Genomic DNA, 15,620 nt, shown 5'->3' with positions numbered 1-15,620 from the left:
CCAGTGCAATAGCACCAGTTTATATTCCAGGCAAACCTCATTTTCTGCTTGATAATTTTTTGACAATCCCTAGCTTAGCTTCTCAACAGCTGCTTAAAGCCCACTGTGCATGTTAGTGTCACAAACCCTTTCCAAGATGGTGACCTTCTGTGACGAGTTTGAAATCCTGGATCATTGCTGCTATTGAGAAGCTGAGACTTTAGGCTGATGCAATAAGTTCAGTATATACAATTTGGCATTTTTAGCTATATTAATTTTTAGGGTTTAGTTCTCCTTTAAGCTGCTCCTTCAGGGAAATCACAAGGCTAGCCAAGACTCTAACTTCTTTTTAGTTACATTCAGTGCATCCCACTGGGCTTGTTAAATCCTGCTTATTAGTTACTATACATATCCTGAATTTACACTACGCAACTTTGTCCTTGAAAAGTCTAACTACCCTTTGCAAGCAAGGTTGTAGTATTTTATATTCCTGTTCTATAGGTTATTACAGACACCTATACACTTCTTATTTGCATTTGAGAAGTGGGTCTGATGATGTTCTGTCACCATTTAAAGGCTTTGCATTTTTGGACAAATTGGACAAACAAGGTCCTTAATCCTCTGCATTATCATATTTTTGAAAAAGATTCTTGTGGCCCACACCTGGCCAGGATTTAATGGGGGGGGTGAATTTTTCCCTCTATTTTTTTCTATTTCTAAAGGAAAAAATAAATGTTATGTTTTAATTGGGTTTTTTATTTATTAGTGGAATGTGAACTGCGTACTAGACAATTGGCACTCTACACACTATCAGCACTTTAACTATGAATAATGACACTCATATCTGTCTTTCACACTATGAATTTAATTATTAATTGAAGTAACCAATATTTAATGCACCAAGATGTGATTCACCTGTTCACACTTTATTCCAGCACAACACCATTCATTTTACATTCATTCATTATATTGTATTGTATATATTATTATAGATTGTGCGACATAATAACTCTCTTTAGCAGTTCCTTTCTTCTGTGGTACTTCGTTGATTTTTTTAGATTATATAAGGGTAAAGAAACGTCTAAGTAGACAATTGCTAGATTGATAAAGCAGGCTTCCTCCTTAGTCTGTCAAAAGGTGGGGTAAAATCCAATAGAACTTAAAGCTTACTCATGTGTCGCTCATTTTTTAGGTTTGCAAGGCCTTAAGAAATGGTCTACTGTTGTTGAGCAACATAGTCCCCCAAGATCTGAATGTTTTCAGTATATCCAAATTCAGCATTTTCTTAATATAATGATTAAAGGGTGTACTGTAGACGACTCTACATGGCAACAAATTTGGACAAATACGTCTAAGATTTCAACGAATGTTTTGGCTCAAGAAACATTATATAAAGTAATATCTGGATGGTATATGGTCCCCACGAAATGCATAAATTTTATCCTAATTCCAGCCCGCTTTGCTTTCGTAATTGCGGCATGGACGGTACTATGCTACATATTTGGTGGCAACGTAGACAGGCGTTCAGATTTTGGTCCAGAATATTTACATTGATTCCATTATGGGGGTCAAACTTCGAAAAGATCCCATGATGGTGTTACTTAACGCGACTATTCCAGCTCCAAATAAATATCATTGCAAACTCATACAATTTATCTTTACAGCAGCGAAACAGACATCCTGGAAAAAGTGTTCAATTCCTATAATTATGTTCAGGCTCAAAATGAACTGGATTATGGTAAATGAGAGAATGTTAAGTATTACTGCAGATAAATATACTGTTTACACCAAAATCTGGACGCCTTGGATATCATACACTAGGTTATAATAAATATGCTGGATGCAAACTTCCTGGTTTAATTTTCTATAATTGTATAAGTGTAGCAAATGGTAAGATTGGATGGAGTTGGCACCTACGGGATGATACTTTGCGTGGTTTTATGTACTGTATTAGGAGCAATACTGTAACTTCATATTAAACACGGACACGGAAACGGTTGTTTAAGTTCATTGGTTTAGAGGGGGCGTGGTCTGGACACTGAGCTGAATGGCTGCCTGAGCCTGCAGCTCTCTGCCTAAGACACTGATTATAGCGACTCAAAGCACCCTGAGAAGCCCCAGTCTGAGCTGAAACTGTGTGCGAACATCCAGAGAACAGCATGGATTACAGGAAAGTAAGCTATGGGAAGAAAAAACCCCTTACTAAGCCTAGGAAGCTGTCGGATTACTATGAGGAAGAAGGACAAGATGGCGCCCGCAAACAACAACGAGGAGGCCATGAGGGCTCACCATTTCATACCCCTCTACCACAGAAGAACAGGTACTCCCCTTTATATTCCACCCCATATCACCATTCTGAACCTGGGGAACAAGAGGAGGATAGTGACGAGGACCAAGCTGACACCTCGAGATCCCGCAGTCCTCTGAAGCCTAAACCTCAATCAGACCGGAGGGATTCCCCAGGAGCCCAGGTAGGACCGGCTTCACAAACCTCAATCCCAGCACCCCCACTAGCTGCCCTCCAGGATCCCCTGGTGCATTTCCCAGCCACAGAGCAAGCTATGTCCCAGCAATTCTTTAAGCAGTTCATGATATCTTTTAAGACTGTCATGCAGAACAGCATGGGTGAGATCAAAGCGGACATGAAACTGCTTGCAGGACATATGTCGCAGTTTGCACAAGAAACTGATCACAGAGTCTCTAAGTTAGAGAAAAGGATTGCTGAGATGTCTGTAGCGCATAATGAACTGATTGATGCACATGGGGAACTGCTGGAGGAAGTAAAATGGATGAAGGAGAAGATTATAGATGGGGAAGACCGCAATAGAAGGAACAATGTAAAGATAAGAGGGGTTCCTGAGTCAGTCTCAACAAATTCTCTGAAGGGGTATGTTGTAGACATGCTTAAAGCCACCTTGCCCAACATTCCAGATAGTGAGCTCATAGTGGACAGGGCACATAGACTCCCAAAGCCTCCACACATACATGAAAACCTACCCAGAGATGTGATAGTGAGAATCCACTTTTTTCATGTGAAAGAGGTGTTCCTAGCCTCTACCAGGAACGGGAAGAAGCTGCCAGATCCCTTTGGAAAGCTGACCCTTTATTCAGACTTATCACAGGCAACGCTGCAAGCCAGAAGGGAGTTCAGCCAGGTATCTGCTACACTGCGTTATAAAGGGATCCAGTACTCGTGGGGATTCCCCACAAAAATGATCATCAAAGACCAAGGGGTGACCCACATTGTAAAATCGGTGAAGGAGGGTATTGACTTGCTGAAAAAGTGGAAAATACCCCTGTTCCTACCTAAAGAAGGAAGACAGATGAAACCATCACCACTGGCACCATCATCTAAGCAGACACCAATGGATGTCACCCAGGATCAATCTGAAGATGGGAAGTCAGCAGAAGCTTCTTCAGGACCTTGAATCAGCATTGCAGTGTCTTGCCACAAATTGTTTTCTTTTTTTTCCCCAACAGACTTTTCCCCTCAGGGTATGTCATCTTCCATCCCTCCCTGAGGAGAACTGTCCTGGATTAAGTCCACACCGGTGGACCCTGACTGTTAGGTCATACTACATTAAACTTGGTTCTAAATTAGTTTTTCTGTAATTTTTTTTCTTCTTTTTTTTCTTCTCTTTTTCTTCCTTTTTTGTATCACAGTGACAGTGACACCATGAGTGCCATTGCTGTCACAAATTTTTCTATTATCAACATAATAATGTTGAACTTTTTGAACTTCATAGGTTTAAGCGTTTTCCCAGCATTGTCCCAGGTGTTTTCCTCTTTTTTTCCTATGCAGGTACATGGAAAAAAGACATTCAATCAAAGACTCCAAAAATTGTGTAAGTTTAAAGTTTGATATCCACAAGGTCAATATAACTGTTGTAGAATTGATTGTTGAGCAACCGTTTAGTTGTTATGGCACAGGAGATTAAAGTGTTATCCCTAAATGTGAGAGGGCTGAATTCCCATAGGAAACGGTACCTCCTACAAAAATTAGCTAAAGAGGAGTCAGTTGATATACTTTGTATACAAGAAACCCACTTAAATGAGTTGGGAGCAAAAAAATTTAAACTGTACCAATATTCACAAATATTTCATTCTCATCTTCAAAAAAAGAAAAAATCTGGAGTATGTATTGCAGTAAAAGACTCATTAGGACTAATGGTGGAAAACATTCATACTCTTAAAGATGGTAGAATGGTGGTCATCACAGGCAAGGTAAATTCTCAGGACATTACTATTGCTAATATTTATGCACCTAACACACATCAAGTACGTTATCTAAACAAAAAAACTAAACAAAATTAGCAAAATCACAAAAGGCCACTTATTTATTACAGGTGACCTTAATGCGGTTGCTGATTCTCAGATTGATTGCACAACCAGTCGTAGGAGAGCATCAGCAATAATACAACCAACCTTAATCAAATCAGAACTATTTGATGTGTGGAGGTGCCTTCATCCTATGGAAAGACAATATACCTTTCATTCTGCCATACACAAGTCCTTTACAAGGATTGATTACTGCTTGGTAGACAGGTTCTCCTTACCTCTAATCTCAAACATTGAAATTGGCCCTAGAATATGGTCAGATCATTCTCCCTTATCATTCAAAATCCAACTCCAAAATTCTTCCCAACCTTATAGAAATTGGAAAATGAACAAATATATTCTCCATTCTGAACACTCACTCCCCCAAATTAAATCAGAACTTAAAGAATACTTTAAATTCAATGATAATAAAGAGGTTTCTAGGACGACCCTTTGGAATGCGCACAAGGCCTTCATGAGAGGTATTTTTATCAAACATAGTGCCATACAAAAGAAAAAATATAGAGAAAAAACTGATCTTTTATTAAACAAAATTAAATCTCAAGAATCTGATATTTTTAATAAGAAAAAATTAGAATTAGTTCCAACCTTAGAGGAAACCCGTCAAAAATTGGCAGACTGCCTATACCACCAGTATGATAAGTGGCAAACTATTTTAAAAGAAACTTGGTATTACGAAAAAAATAAAGCAGGCAAAGCCATGGCCCGAAAAATTAAGGGGAAAAGGATATACCAGAGAATAATTAAAATTAATCATCCCAAAACAAAAAATATAGTACACCATCCTCAGGACATTGTTAATGCTTTGGCCACTTATTATGAATCCCTATATAACTTAGAATCTGACCCAAACACACATGTCCCATCACCAATTGAAATAGACAGGTATTTGGAGAATGTGGATCTATTCTCTCTTACAGAGTTTTGAGAAAAAGCATACAGGAGTGCCTTTCTACCAACAGGAAGTCGAAACCGCAATAAGATCCTTGAAAAGAGATAAGGCACCAGGGGTTGATGGCTTTATAAATGACTACTATAAGAAATTTACTGATACATTATCTAAACCTCTCACTATGTTTAATGAAGTAGCAACCCTTGGTGTCTTTCCCAAAGAATCCTTGTCAGCCATCATATCCACAATTCCCAAGGAAGGAAAGGATCCTACAGACCCTAGCAGTTACAGACCAATATCTCTGTTAAATACGGACATCAAGATATATGCTAGGGTCATTGCAAATAGATTGGCACCCTTGATACCACAACTGATACACCCTGATCAGGTGGGGTTTGTTAAAGGAAGAACAACGAGTGATGGTACAAGGAAGGTTCTTGCTTTGTTGCACAAGCTTAAACTATGTCAGACGCCCACTCTCTTCGTCTCCTTAGACGCAGAAAAGGCGTTTGACAGAGTCAATTGGTCATACCTGTCTAAAGTGTTGAAAATATTTGGGTTAACAGGATTTCTTCATAAAGCCATTCTAGCCTTATACAAACAACCATCCGCAAGAGTATCCTCCTCTGGGTCATTATCCTCTCCCTTTGACATCAAAAATGGAACCCGCCAAGGTTGCCCCCTTTCCCCACTAATTTTTATATTATCCCTTGAACCTCTTGCCCAAAAAATTAGAGACAACCCTTTAATTCATGGAGTACCCTTAAAACATTCAAATACAAAATTAGGTCTATATGCAGATGACATATTGTTATATCTGCAAAAACCCTTTATATCACTGCCAAATTTGAATAAAGAACTTGACCAATTTTCAAAAGTGTCCTATTACAAATTAAATCATAGTAAAACAGTAATTCTCCCTTGCCATATATCAAAAACTACTATAAACATTCTGAAAAACTCCTGCCAATATTCCTGGACAAATAAATCAATAAAATATTTAGGTATCCATATCACCCCCACAATTGCCCAACTCTATAAGGAAAACTATGACCCATGGTTAATCAAATTAAAGTCCCATTTAGATGCCTTAGCTAAATTAGAATTTTCCTGGTTAGGTAGATCCTCAGCTTTTAAGATGATGATACTTCCACAACTCTTATATTTATTTAGAAACCTCCCAATTAAAGTCCCCCAAACATTCTTTATCAAATTACAAAGAATGCTTAATAAATTTATACTGATGAACAAACATTCTAGATTTTCAAATAAAGTTTTGTCCCTCCCTGTCTCCAACCTTGGCCTTGGCGTTTCAGATATCGAAAAATATTACCAAGCAACAATACTTGAACAATCTAGATCAGTCTGGACTAATGATACTACAAAACAGAGGATAAATATAGAAGAAGAACAATTACCATTTGGAACATACAAATCATTTCTAGAATCCAGACTAGTCTGGAAAGTCCAACAAAATACAAAAAATCCTATCTCAGCCAATATGTTAAGGATTTGGAAGGAGATGATAAAACTATATAAGAAAGATATATTAGCTATAGAGATCCCCACATCACTAACAACATTAAACTCTGTGATTAAAAACATAGAATTAGATTTAGAACATTGGATAACATGCGGCATTATAAATGTTGAAGATTTGTTGGTAGGCTCTGAGATTAAACAATTCGACGAATTGGTCTCAGCTTACGATATCCCTACATCAGATAAAGCTTACGATATCCCTACATCAGATAAACCTACTTACCTGAAAATTCACAGATTTTTAACTAAACACCCCCTTACTCCTTAAGTCTTCCCACCAAAAATTAAAAAACTACTCCAACCAGAAAAAACAAACTTAAAAGGTATACCTACCTTTTATAAATCCCTATTAGAATTTAAAGATGAAACACCCAGATGGCAGCTAAGTAAGTGGCAGGAGCTCCTTCAGCTTGACATTGATCAGGAAGAATGGGAAATAGCCTATAAATCCTTAAGAAAGACATCACACTGTGTCACCCATCAGGAAAATTTTATTAAATGTGTTTGGCAGTGGTATATGACTCCAGAAAAAATCACTAAATTTGATCCTAAAGCATCAAAGAAATTGCAACCAAACAGGATCCCTTTTACACATATTCTGGAGTTGTCCTAAACTCCAGAATATGTGGATAGATATCAATAACTTTCTTAAAAAACTACCAGTCTCATTGGATACAATCCCCCCTGGTATGGTACTATTTCACCTAGGAACAATGGACTTACACCCTCAGGAGAGGCTAATAATGAACCACATCTTTATCACTACCAGAAACCTGATAGCAAGTAATTGGAAATCTCTGATTATACCCAAAATTGATGAGATACTCAAAAGAGTAGAATCAAACTTATTAGCAGAAAAATCATGGGCTATCAGATGTGGCACTTTACAATCATTCCTGAGAAGGGCGAGCCTATGGCCTACTATTTATACTGAATCCACGCTTTTGGAGTTCTAGAGCCCTTGAGATGTATATATATATATCTTTATATAACTGTTAAGAAATTTAAGCCTCCTCACTTTAGGGTAAAGATGATCTATGGCCTTGTTGGATATTATTCCTGATCAGCCTATAAAGAACAACTTACTCTAATAGACACCTTGGGACCTAACAAAGCAACTTAGTTTAGAATGTTAGTTTAGTATAGTTTAGTTTAGTTCAGTTTAGTTTTGATACTAATAGATAAGATAGGATTAATTGCAACACCCTGATAGTACTTCTATAAATAGGGTTTAAAGCTATAGAATAATATATACCTCAGTACCCAACACTTACTTGAACATGTATCATGTACAAAACCGAGTTATAAAGATCCATTCCCTGGAATCTATGTAGGGTGGTTTAATCCCCCATTTCCCAGGTTAAGTGGAACCTCACAGCAACACCTACGATAATGAACATGATGCAACAAGGTAACAACTTAAATAAAATAAAGAGTGGTTGAGGTATGAGTTATTTATATTAATGACTTTATTGAATGTACAATTTCAAAATAGTCTATCAAATGGTTCATGAGCAATTGTTTCTAGTAAACATGTGTACTGTATCCTTCTACACTTGATCAAAGATCCGAAGTCTCTGGGATCTATGTGGGGTGATATCATTCCTCCATTTTCCAGGTAACTAGGTTCAACTTGTTTATAGCATTTGACAGCTGGTGCAATAGATATTGATATTTGAATAATCAATTAGCTTGAAGAAACATTATACATGGAAACTACTACACAATATTCTGAATCTGTCTTCAACAAACCTAGATAGATATAACAACTTTGTATCTACCAATATCTTTTATTTGTTAAGATAGGCTGTTACATGGAAACTGTTTAATATATGTTATTATGTAAATATTAACATTGTTGTTATAGACTCATGTTTATTATTTATGTTTTATGTAAAAAGAGAATTACTGTATAATGTCATTAATATGACTATGTATACTTGAAAATACTTAATAAAAAATTATTGAAACCGTTAAGTTCATTGGTTTAATCTTTGTTAATAAGCAATTTCCAATACTACAATGTTCTGATTTATGCTGTATAACTGTGACAAATGATGGAAACAAGTTTTTTCTTTCTTCACCCTCAGGGTATTTGAATCTGATGGGAATGTCCTCCTCTGCGTAGGAGAGTATCCATTATCTGAAAGTAAAAATGTACAAAAAACAGCTATGACGAAAATGAATGCTGTAATGTTGTCTAATAAAAAAAGTTTTACAAGAACTTAAAGCTTACTCAACTCCAGCAATGTCATTTTATTGACTGGAGCAACAGTACTGCTAATGTTACAGGTTGTTGAGGAGCCAACCAGAAACCTTACTTTACTGTATCTAGTGATCAGAAGATAAAGATGACGAGCACTCCGTGTCCACTCATAAGTTAAAAGTAATAAACTTTATTTCATCTTGTTAAAACCATCACCTGACGCGTAGGGACAACAAAGACCCTGAATTTCAGAAAAGCTAATTTTAACTTAAGTGCTGTCCTTCAGATCATAGATTGTGGCATTATATTTTATGAGATGGTTGTAATTTAAAATTATATTAAATCATTACTGCTGTCAAATTATTCCCTCAAGAAGTAAATGTAGAAGCGTTAAGAACCACCCGATGTGGCTTAATTCAGAAGTAAAGAAGTTAATAGGGATGAAGAGAAAGTCATTTATAAACTACAAGTCAGATGGGGCAGAAGTTTAATTTAATGAATATAAACACTATAGCAAATGTAAAACAGCAATCCAAAAGGCTAAGATAGAAAATGAGGAGTGGATTGTGACAGAGGCTAAGACTACCCCCAAAAAGTTTTTAAAGTATATTAATAGTAAAAATTTGTGGGTTGAGGTGTGTGACACCTTTAAATAATGGCGCCAGTATAATGGTTACAGATACAGATAGAGGAGCCAGAGTTTCAAGACACCTGATTGCTCCACTGTTGGCTCAGTCTAGTCAGTTACTAACACAGGATATGGTACAAAAGAGAAACTTGTACTTGTGCGGGATTGCAATGGGCTGTGAGTACAAAATTCAAGAAAAGAGGTCCTCTGCACTCATTCCATTATCAGTAGATTAAGGACAAAAAAGTCCAAGTGTCCTTAATACATTGATAATGGGTTGAGTGCAGAGGACCTCTTTTTCTGTAAATTTTACTATTGTGCCTATGATTCAGAGGAAGTCAGGGTAAGTGCCCATAGTTTCTAGTGTCGAGCACTTCTAGATCGGCGGGGACCTAGGATTTTGCATATGGCACAATTAATATTTTCTTTGTTCCTATGTTCCTGAACTAAAATATAGCTGTGTATTAACATTTTAAAATATATTGTTTTGGAAAAAAGCAGCTCCTGGTAACTTTAAAGGGATCCTGTCATCAGAAAACATGTTTTTTTCAATACACATCAGTTAACAGTGCTACTCCAGCAGACTTCTGCACTGAAATCCATTTCTCAAAAGATCAAACAGATTTTTTTATATTCAATTTTGAAATCTGACATGGAGCTATACATTTTGTCTATTTCCCAGCTGCCCCTGGTCATGTGACTTGTGCCTGCACTTTAGGAGAGAAATGCTTTCTGGCAGGCTGCTGTTTTTCCTTCTCAATGTAACTGAATGTGTCTCAGTGGGACATGGGTTTTTACTATTGAGTGTTGTTCTTAGATCTACCAGGCAGCTGTTATCTTTTGTTAGGGAGCTGCTATCTGGATACCTTCCCATTGTTCTTTTGTTTGGCTGCTGGGGGGGGGGGAAGGGAGGGGGTGATATCACTCCAACTTGCAGTACAGCAGTAAAGAGTGATTGAAGTTTATCAGAGCAAGTCACATGACTTGGGGCAGCTGGGAAATTGACAATATGTCTAGCCCCATGTCAGATTTCAAAATCGAATATATAAAAAAAATCTGTTTGCTCTTTTGAGAAATGGATTTCAGTGCAGAATTCTGCTGGAGCAGCACTTATAACTGATTTGTTTTGAAAACATTTTTTCCCCCATGACAGTATCCCTTTAAGAGACATTCTATTTTTTAAACTGGAAATTTGTTTCTTCTAATGCAGAGAGTGCAGCTGCACTCTCTGCAGCCCCTCTAGTTCTAATCCGACACCGAATTTTTGTGTGTGATAGGCCGCCTCAAGAGGGCTTGGTCCAGAATCACCCCTGACACTAAAGTAAATTAAATCTACATTTAAAAAGGTAATTTTTGTCCTGGTGGCTTTGCAATCAACTTAATAAGAATAATAATCTGCAAAGCACTAGATATAAGAACATGCAGGCTGAATTGACCAAACATAATTAGTTTAACAGTAATGTTGGTGACTTTCATAGCATGCAGTGTGCTTTTATTGCTTTAGTATAAACATTACCCCCCCCTTATTAAACGTAACTATATTGTTATAAAGCAAGTTACAGCTTTGATTGCATATAAGTTATGGTCCATAAATATTTGGACAGACAATTTTTTTCTAATTTTGGTTCTGTACATTACCAAAATGAATTTTAAATGAAACAACTCAGATGCAGTTGAACTGCAGACTTTCAGCTTTAATTCAGTGGGTTGAAAAAAAAAAGATTGCATAAAAATGTGAGGAACTAAAACCTTTTTTTCAGTGGCTTAAAAGTAATTGGACTCAAAGGCTACTTCATGGGCAGGTGTGAGCAATTCCTTTCTTATGTCATTATCAATGAAGCAGATAAAAGGCCTGGAGTTGATTTGAGGTGGGTGCTTGTATGTGGAAGATTGCTGTCAACAAACATGCGGTCAAAGGAGCTCTCCATGCAGGTGAAACAAGCCATCCTTAAGCTGCAATAACAGAAAAAACCCATCTGAGAAATTGCTACAATATTAGGAGTGGCAAAATCTATTGTTTGGTACATCCTGAGAAAGAAGGAAAGCACTGGTGAACTCCACTCATAAGCATCAAGAATAGAAAGGCTAGATTGGGCTAAAAAAAAAAAAAAAAATCTAAAAAAAAGCCATCACAGATCTGGAAAAACATTCTTTGGACAGATGAAACCAAGATCAACCCTTTACCAGAATGGTAAATGGAATGGCAAGAAAAAAGTATAAAGTAGGCGTGGAACAGCTCATTATCCAAAGCACACCACATCATCTATAAAACATGGCGGAGGCAATGTGATGGCTTGGGCGTACAAACTGGGACACTGGTGTTTATCAATGACGTGACACAGGACAGAAGCAGCTGAATGAATTCTGAGGTGTTCAGAGACATACTGTCTGGTCAAATCCAGCTAAATGCGGTCAAATTGATCGGGAGGAGTTTCGTAATACAGATGGACAATGACACAAAACATACAGCCAAAGCAACCCAGGAGTTTATTAAAGCAAAGAAGTGGAATATTCTTGAATGGCCAAGTCAGTTGCTTGATCTGAACCCAATTGAGCATGCATTTCACTTGTTGAAGACTAAACCTTGGACAGAAAGGCCAACAAACAAACTGAAACTAAACAAACTGAAAGTCACTGCAGCAAAGGTCTGGCAAAGCATTAAAAAGAAGGAAACCCAGAATCTGGTGATGTCCATGAGTTCAAGAACCAGCAAAGTGTTTTCAACCAAGTATTAGAAATGAACATTTTATTTTCAGTTTTTTAATTTGTCCAATTACTTTTGAGCCCCTGAAATGAAGTGATTGTGTTAAAAAAGGCTTTAGTTCAACTGCATCTGAGTTGTTTAATTTAAAATTCAGTGTGGTAATGTACAGAACCAAAATGAGAAAAAAGTTGTCTCTGTCCAAATATGTATGGACCTAACTGTATGTAGTAGTGGCGATGTTTGTTTGCAAACCCACTTTTCTGCCAATCCTGCAATCTAACCTTTAAATCTGCAATTTCACCAAGCAAATCTCTTGTGTGTTTCTAATGTTTAATATTCATAAATTGTTTTGCTATGCTCTTTAGATAGCAAATGTTGACCTGGGGCATCTTGGTGAAGGCAATACTAGGGTTGCCGCATGTCTGGTTTTGATCTGGACAGCCCGGTTTTCAAAATTGCTACCCGGGTCAAAATTGTCTGTCTGGTTTACCAAATTAAGAAAACCGAGGAGGACTCCCCTAGATTGATGCAATGATCAACCAATCACTGATTGCCACATCATAGCCCCTCCACGTGACATCAGCATCGTGCAATGTCACAGTAAGACCCCCGACTTTCTGGAAGGGGAAAGGTGCCAAGCCTAAGCAATAAATAAACTTAATGCATAAATGCATTATTTGCATAGCTGTTAAAGTTATTCTGTCATGAACTTTATGGTATATTTATTATTACTCAATTACACTGTGCACATTGAAAAAAAATCATGCTACCATTTATTGTATTCTTGACCCAATAAATTGGATTTATACCATTGAGTACAATCTACCACTAGTTGGGGCATGGGAACATTTTTAGCAATGCAGTTGTCAGGGAGCTGTTATCTGGTTACCTTCCCATTGTTCTGCTGATGGGCTGTTGGGGGGGGGGGGGGGAAGAAGGGGGTGATATCACTCCAATTTGCTGTGCAGCAGTAAAGAGTGACTGAAGTTTATCAGAGCATAAGGCATCTTGGAAACTTACTTGTCTAGCCCCATGTCAGATTTCAGAATGTAATATAAAAAAATCTGTTTGCTCATTTCATTTAAGAGAATTTTTTTTGAAATTATTCTGTTTTTTTCCCAAATGATAAAACGGTAGCTTGCATTTGATTCTAATGAAGCTGAAACACAGATTGATGGCAAATCAGTGCTTTAAGGTTTACTTGGTAAGGTTTAAATATTTTGACAAGTCATCCTTTAAACTCTCTATACTGTCATTACATTGTCATCGCTGCATACTTAGGCCTAAACTGTTCATCTATGCCCGTTTTTTATAAATGTTAATTGTTTCCTCTTGCATGTGTCCATATGTGCATTTTGCATGTGAGAAGCCAATAAATATTAATTTAAAATTTTTTATTTTAGTAGACATGGTATGAAGATCAAAATTACAGAAATCTCCCTTATCCGAAAAACACCAGGTCCTAAGCATTCCAGATAATAGATCCTATACCTGTATATATTTGGAAGCCAGCAATTTAGAACTACCCTCAGTTTTTTTTTGTTACCTGTATGTTTCATGTACACAACCATTTATTGTACAGCTCTGCATTTGTGGTGATTTATAAATGCCATAATAATAAATCTTTCCCTGTGCTGGTTGTAGCCCTGCTCTTCCTATATGCTGGAGTACTAATAATATCAGTACTATAGGCTGTAACAATATCCTGCTGCCTCTAGACTGACTAGACAGTATGAATTCCAATGTGTGATTTGGGTGTGCTTGTTTACCTGGGCCTGCATGTGTTGGTTGTACCACCACCAAGTGCTGAGACAAGTGAAGGAGTCTTACAGCAGACCCAGTCAGCATGCAAGGGTAGCCCTTCAGTAGAAATAAAATAATTTCTTTATTTTTGCATTTTATACAATGGTCATTTCAAAGTTTTAAGGTTCACAGTGCTTTTTAGCTGCAGTATTGTGCCATAAGGCAAGTTAGAGATTTACCTCAAGTGTTCTTTTACCAGGGGCTTGCAATTTACATAGCAATAAAGTACATAATTATTACTGATAAGTCTTCCATAAGCACACTATATATTTCTCATCTGTAGACATAAGCTTCTTTGAATTGTTGTTGGTTTAAATGTAAAATATTTTGTAATGACTTTTTTTTTATTTTTTTTTAAATTTGGGTAGTTTGAGTGAATAAAGTAAGCAGTTTACAATGTAAAGTCAAGAGAAGGAAGAACATTGTATCACATGTTACATGTCTTACACAAAACATGGTGTAGAAAGCATAGCATGCACCAAATACTTTGTCATAGGTACAACATTTTACAACATTATTGGGGTCTGCCTCCCACTAGGGAGTCAGACCTAGTTGGACGAATGAAGTTATTACACCATTCCCCTTTCCTGGACCCAGTTAACCTAAACTGCTGGTAGTTGTCTTGGATGTTGGGGGTAAATGTCGGTCCAGGGTCCCCAAATTCTATGAAATTTGGTGGGAACTCCCATTTTTAGGTACATTAAGTATTACAGGTGTTACAGGTATCCTGCATTATTGCTTTCCAGGTAGAGAAGGTAGGAGGAGTCACCGCTCTCCAATTCTGGGTGATTATTCTCTTAGCTAGTAGTAATGCCTCAAGAAGGAAAAGTGACTGATAATGATTCAGCTTTAAGTCTTGATTTATGGCCAGGACACACGTTTTTGGTGTTCTGGCGATTGTCACCTGAAGCACCGCATCTAAGGCATCTAGTACTTCCCTATAATATGTGGAAAGCTTATTGCAGCTCCACAGCATGTGTAACAGAGTTCCCCTTTCCAAAGCACACCTAGTGCAAACATCCGGGGTGTTGGCATTAATATAGTGAAGTCTGACAGGGGTGTAATAAGCCCTATGAAGAATATATAATTGAATGAGCTGTAGTCTATGGTTAGGGGATACTAACTGAGGGGATTCCTGCGCTTCCTGCCATTCCTCATCTAGGATTGTGCCCACATCCACCTCCCATTTAGATCGTAACCCCTCCAGACTATTTCCGTGCACTTCATGTAGCAACTTAGCATATAACATAGTGACCAAACCTTTTGTATGGCTCCCTCTTAATGTATAGCAGAAAGGGGTGTGTGGACAACAATAAGTCATGGCGCTTGTATGTGGTATTGAGAGCACGGCTGAGCTTATGAAAGGTCAGCCATTGGTTATGTGGGATCTGGAATTGATTTTTCAATTGTGCAAAGGAGATTAGTTTGCCATCATGCCATACATCACCTAGGATATTCACCCCACAGTCCGACCAAAGACTCATTGGACCTAATTTTACCAACAAGGGGTAGTCTCGGTTGTTCCATA

General features: G+C 37.5%; 1 protein-coding gene across 4 annotated transcripts in view; it reads left to right on the top strand.

Annotated features, from left to right (window-relative positions):
* The window catches only part of LOC108700989 (regulatory-associated protein of mTOR), a 213,262-nt gene that overhangs the window by 89,728 nt on the left and 107,914 nt on the right, over nt 1-15,620 (top strand). The window lies entirely within an intron of this gene.

Source organism: Xenopus laevis, chromosome 9_10L, assembly GCF_017654675.1.
Source record: "Xenopus laevis strain J_2021 chromosome 9_10L, Xenopus_laevis_v10.1, whole genome shotgun sequence".
NCBI classification, from domain to species: Eukaryota; Metazoa; Chordata; class Amphibia; order Anura; family Pipidae; genus Xenopus; species Xenopus laevis.
Note: the sequence above shows the minus strand (reverse complement) of the source record. Positions and strands in the feature narration are given on the sequence as shown.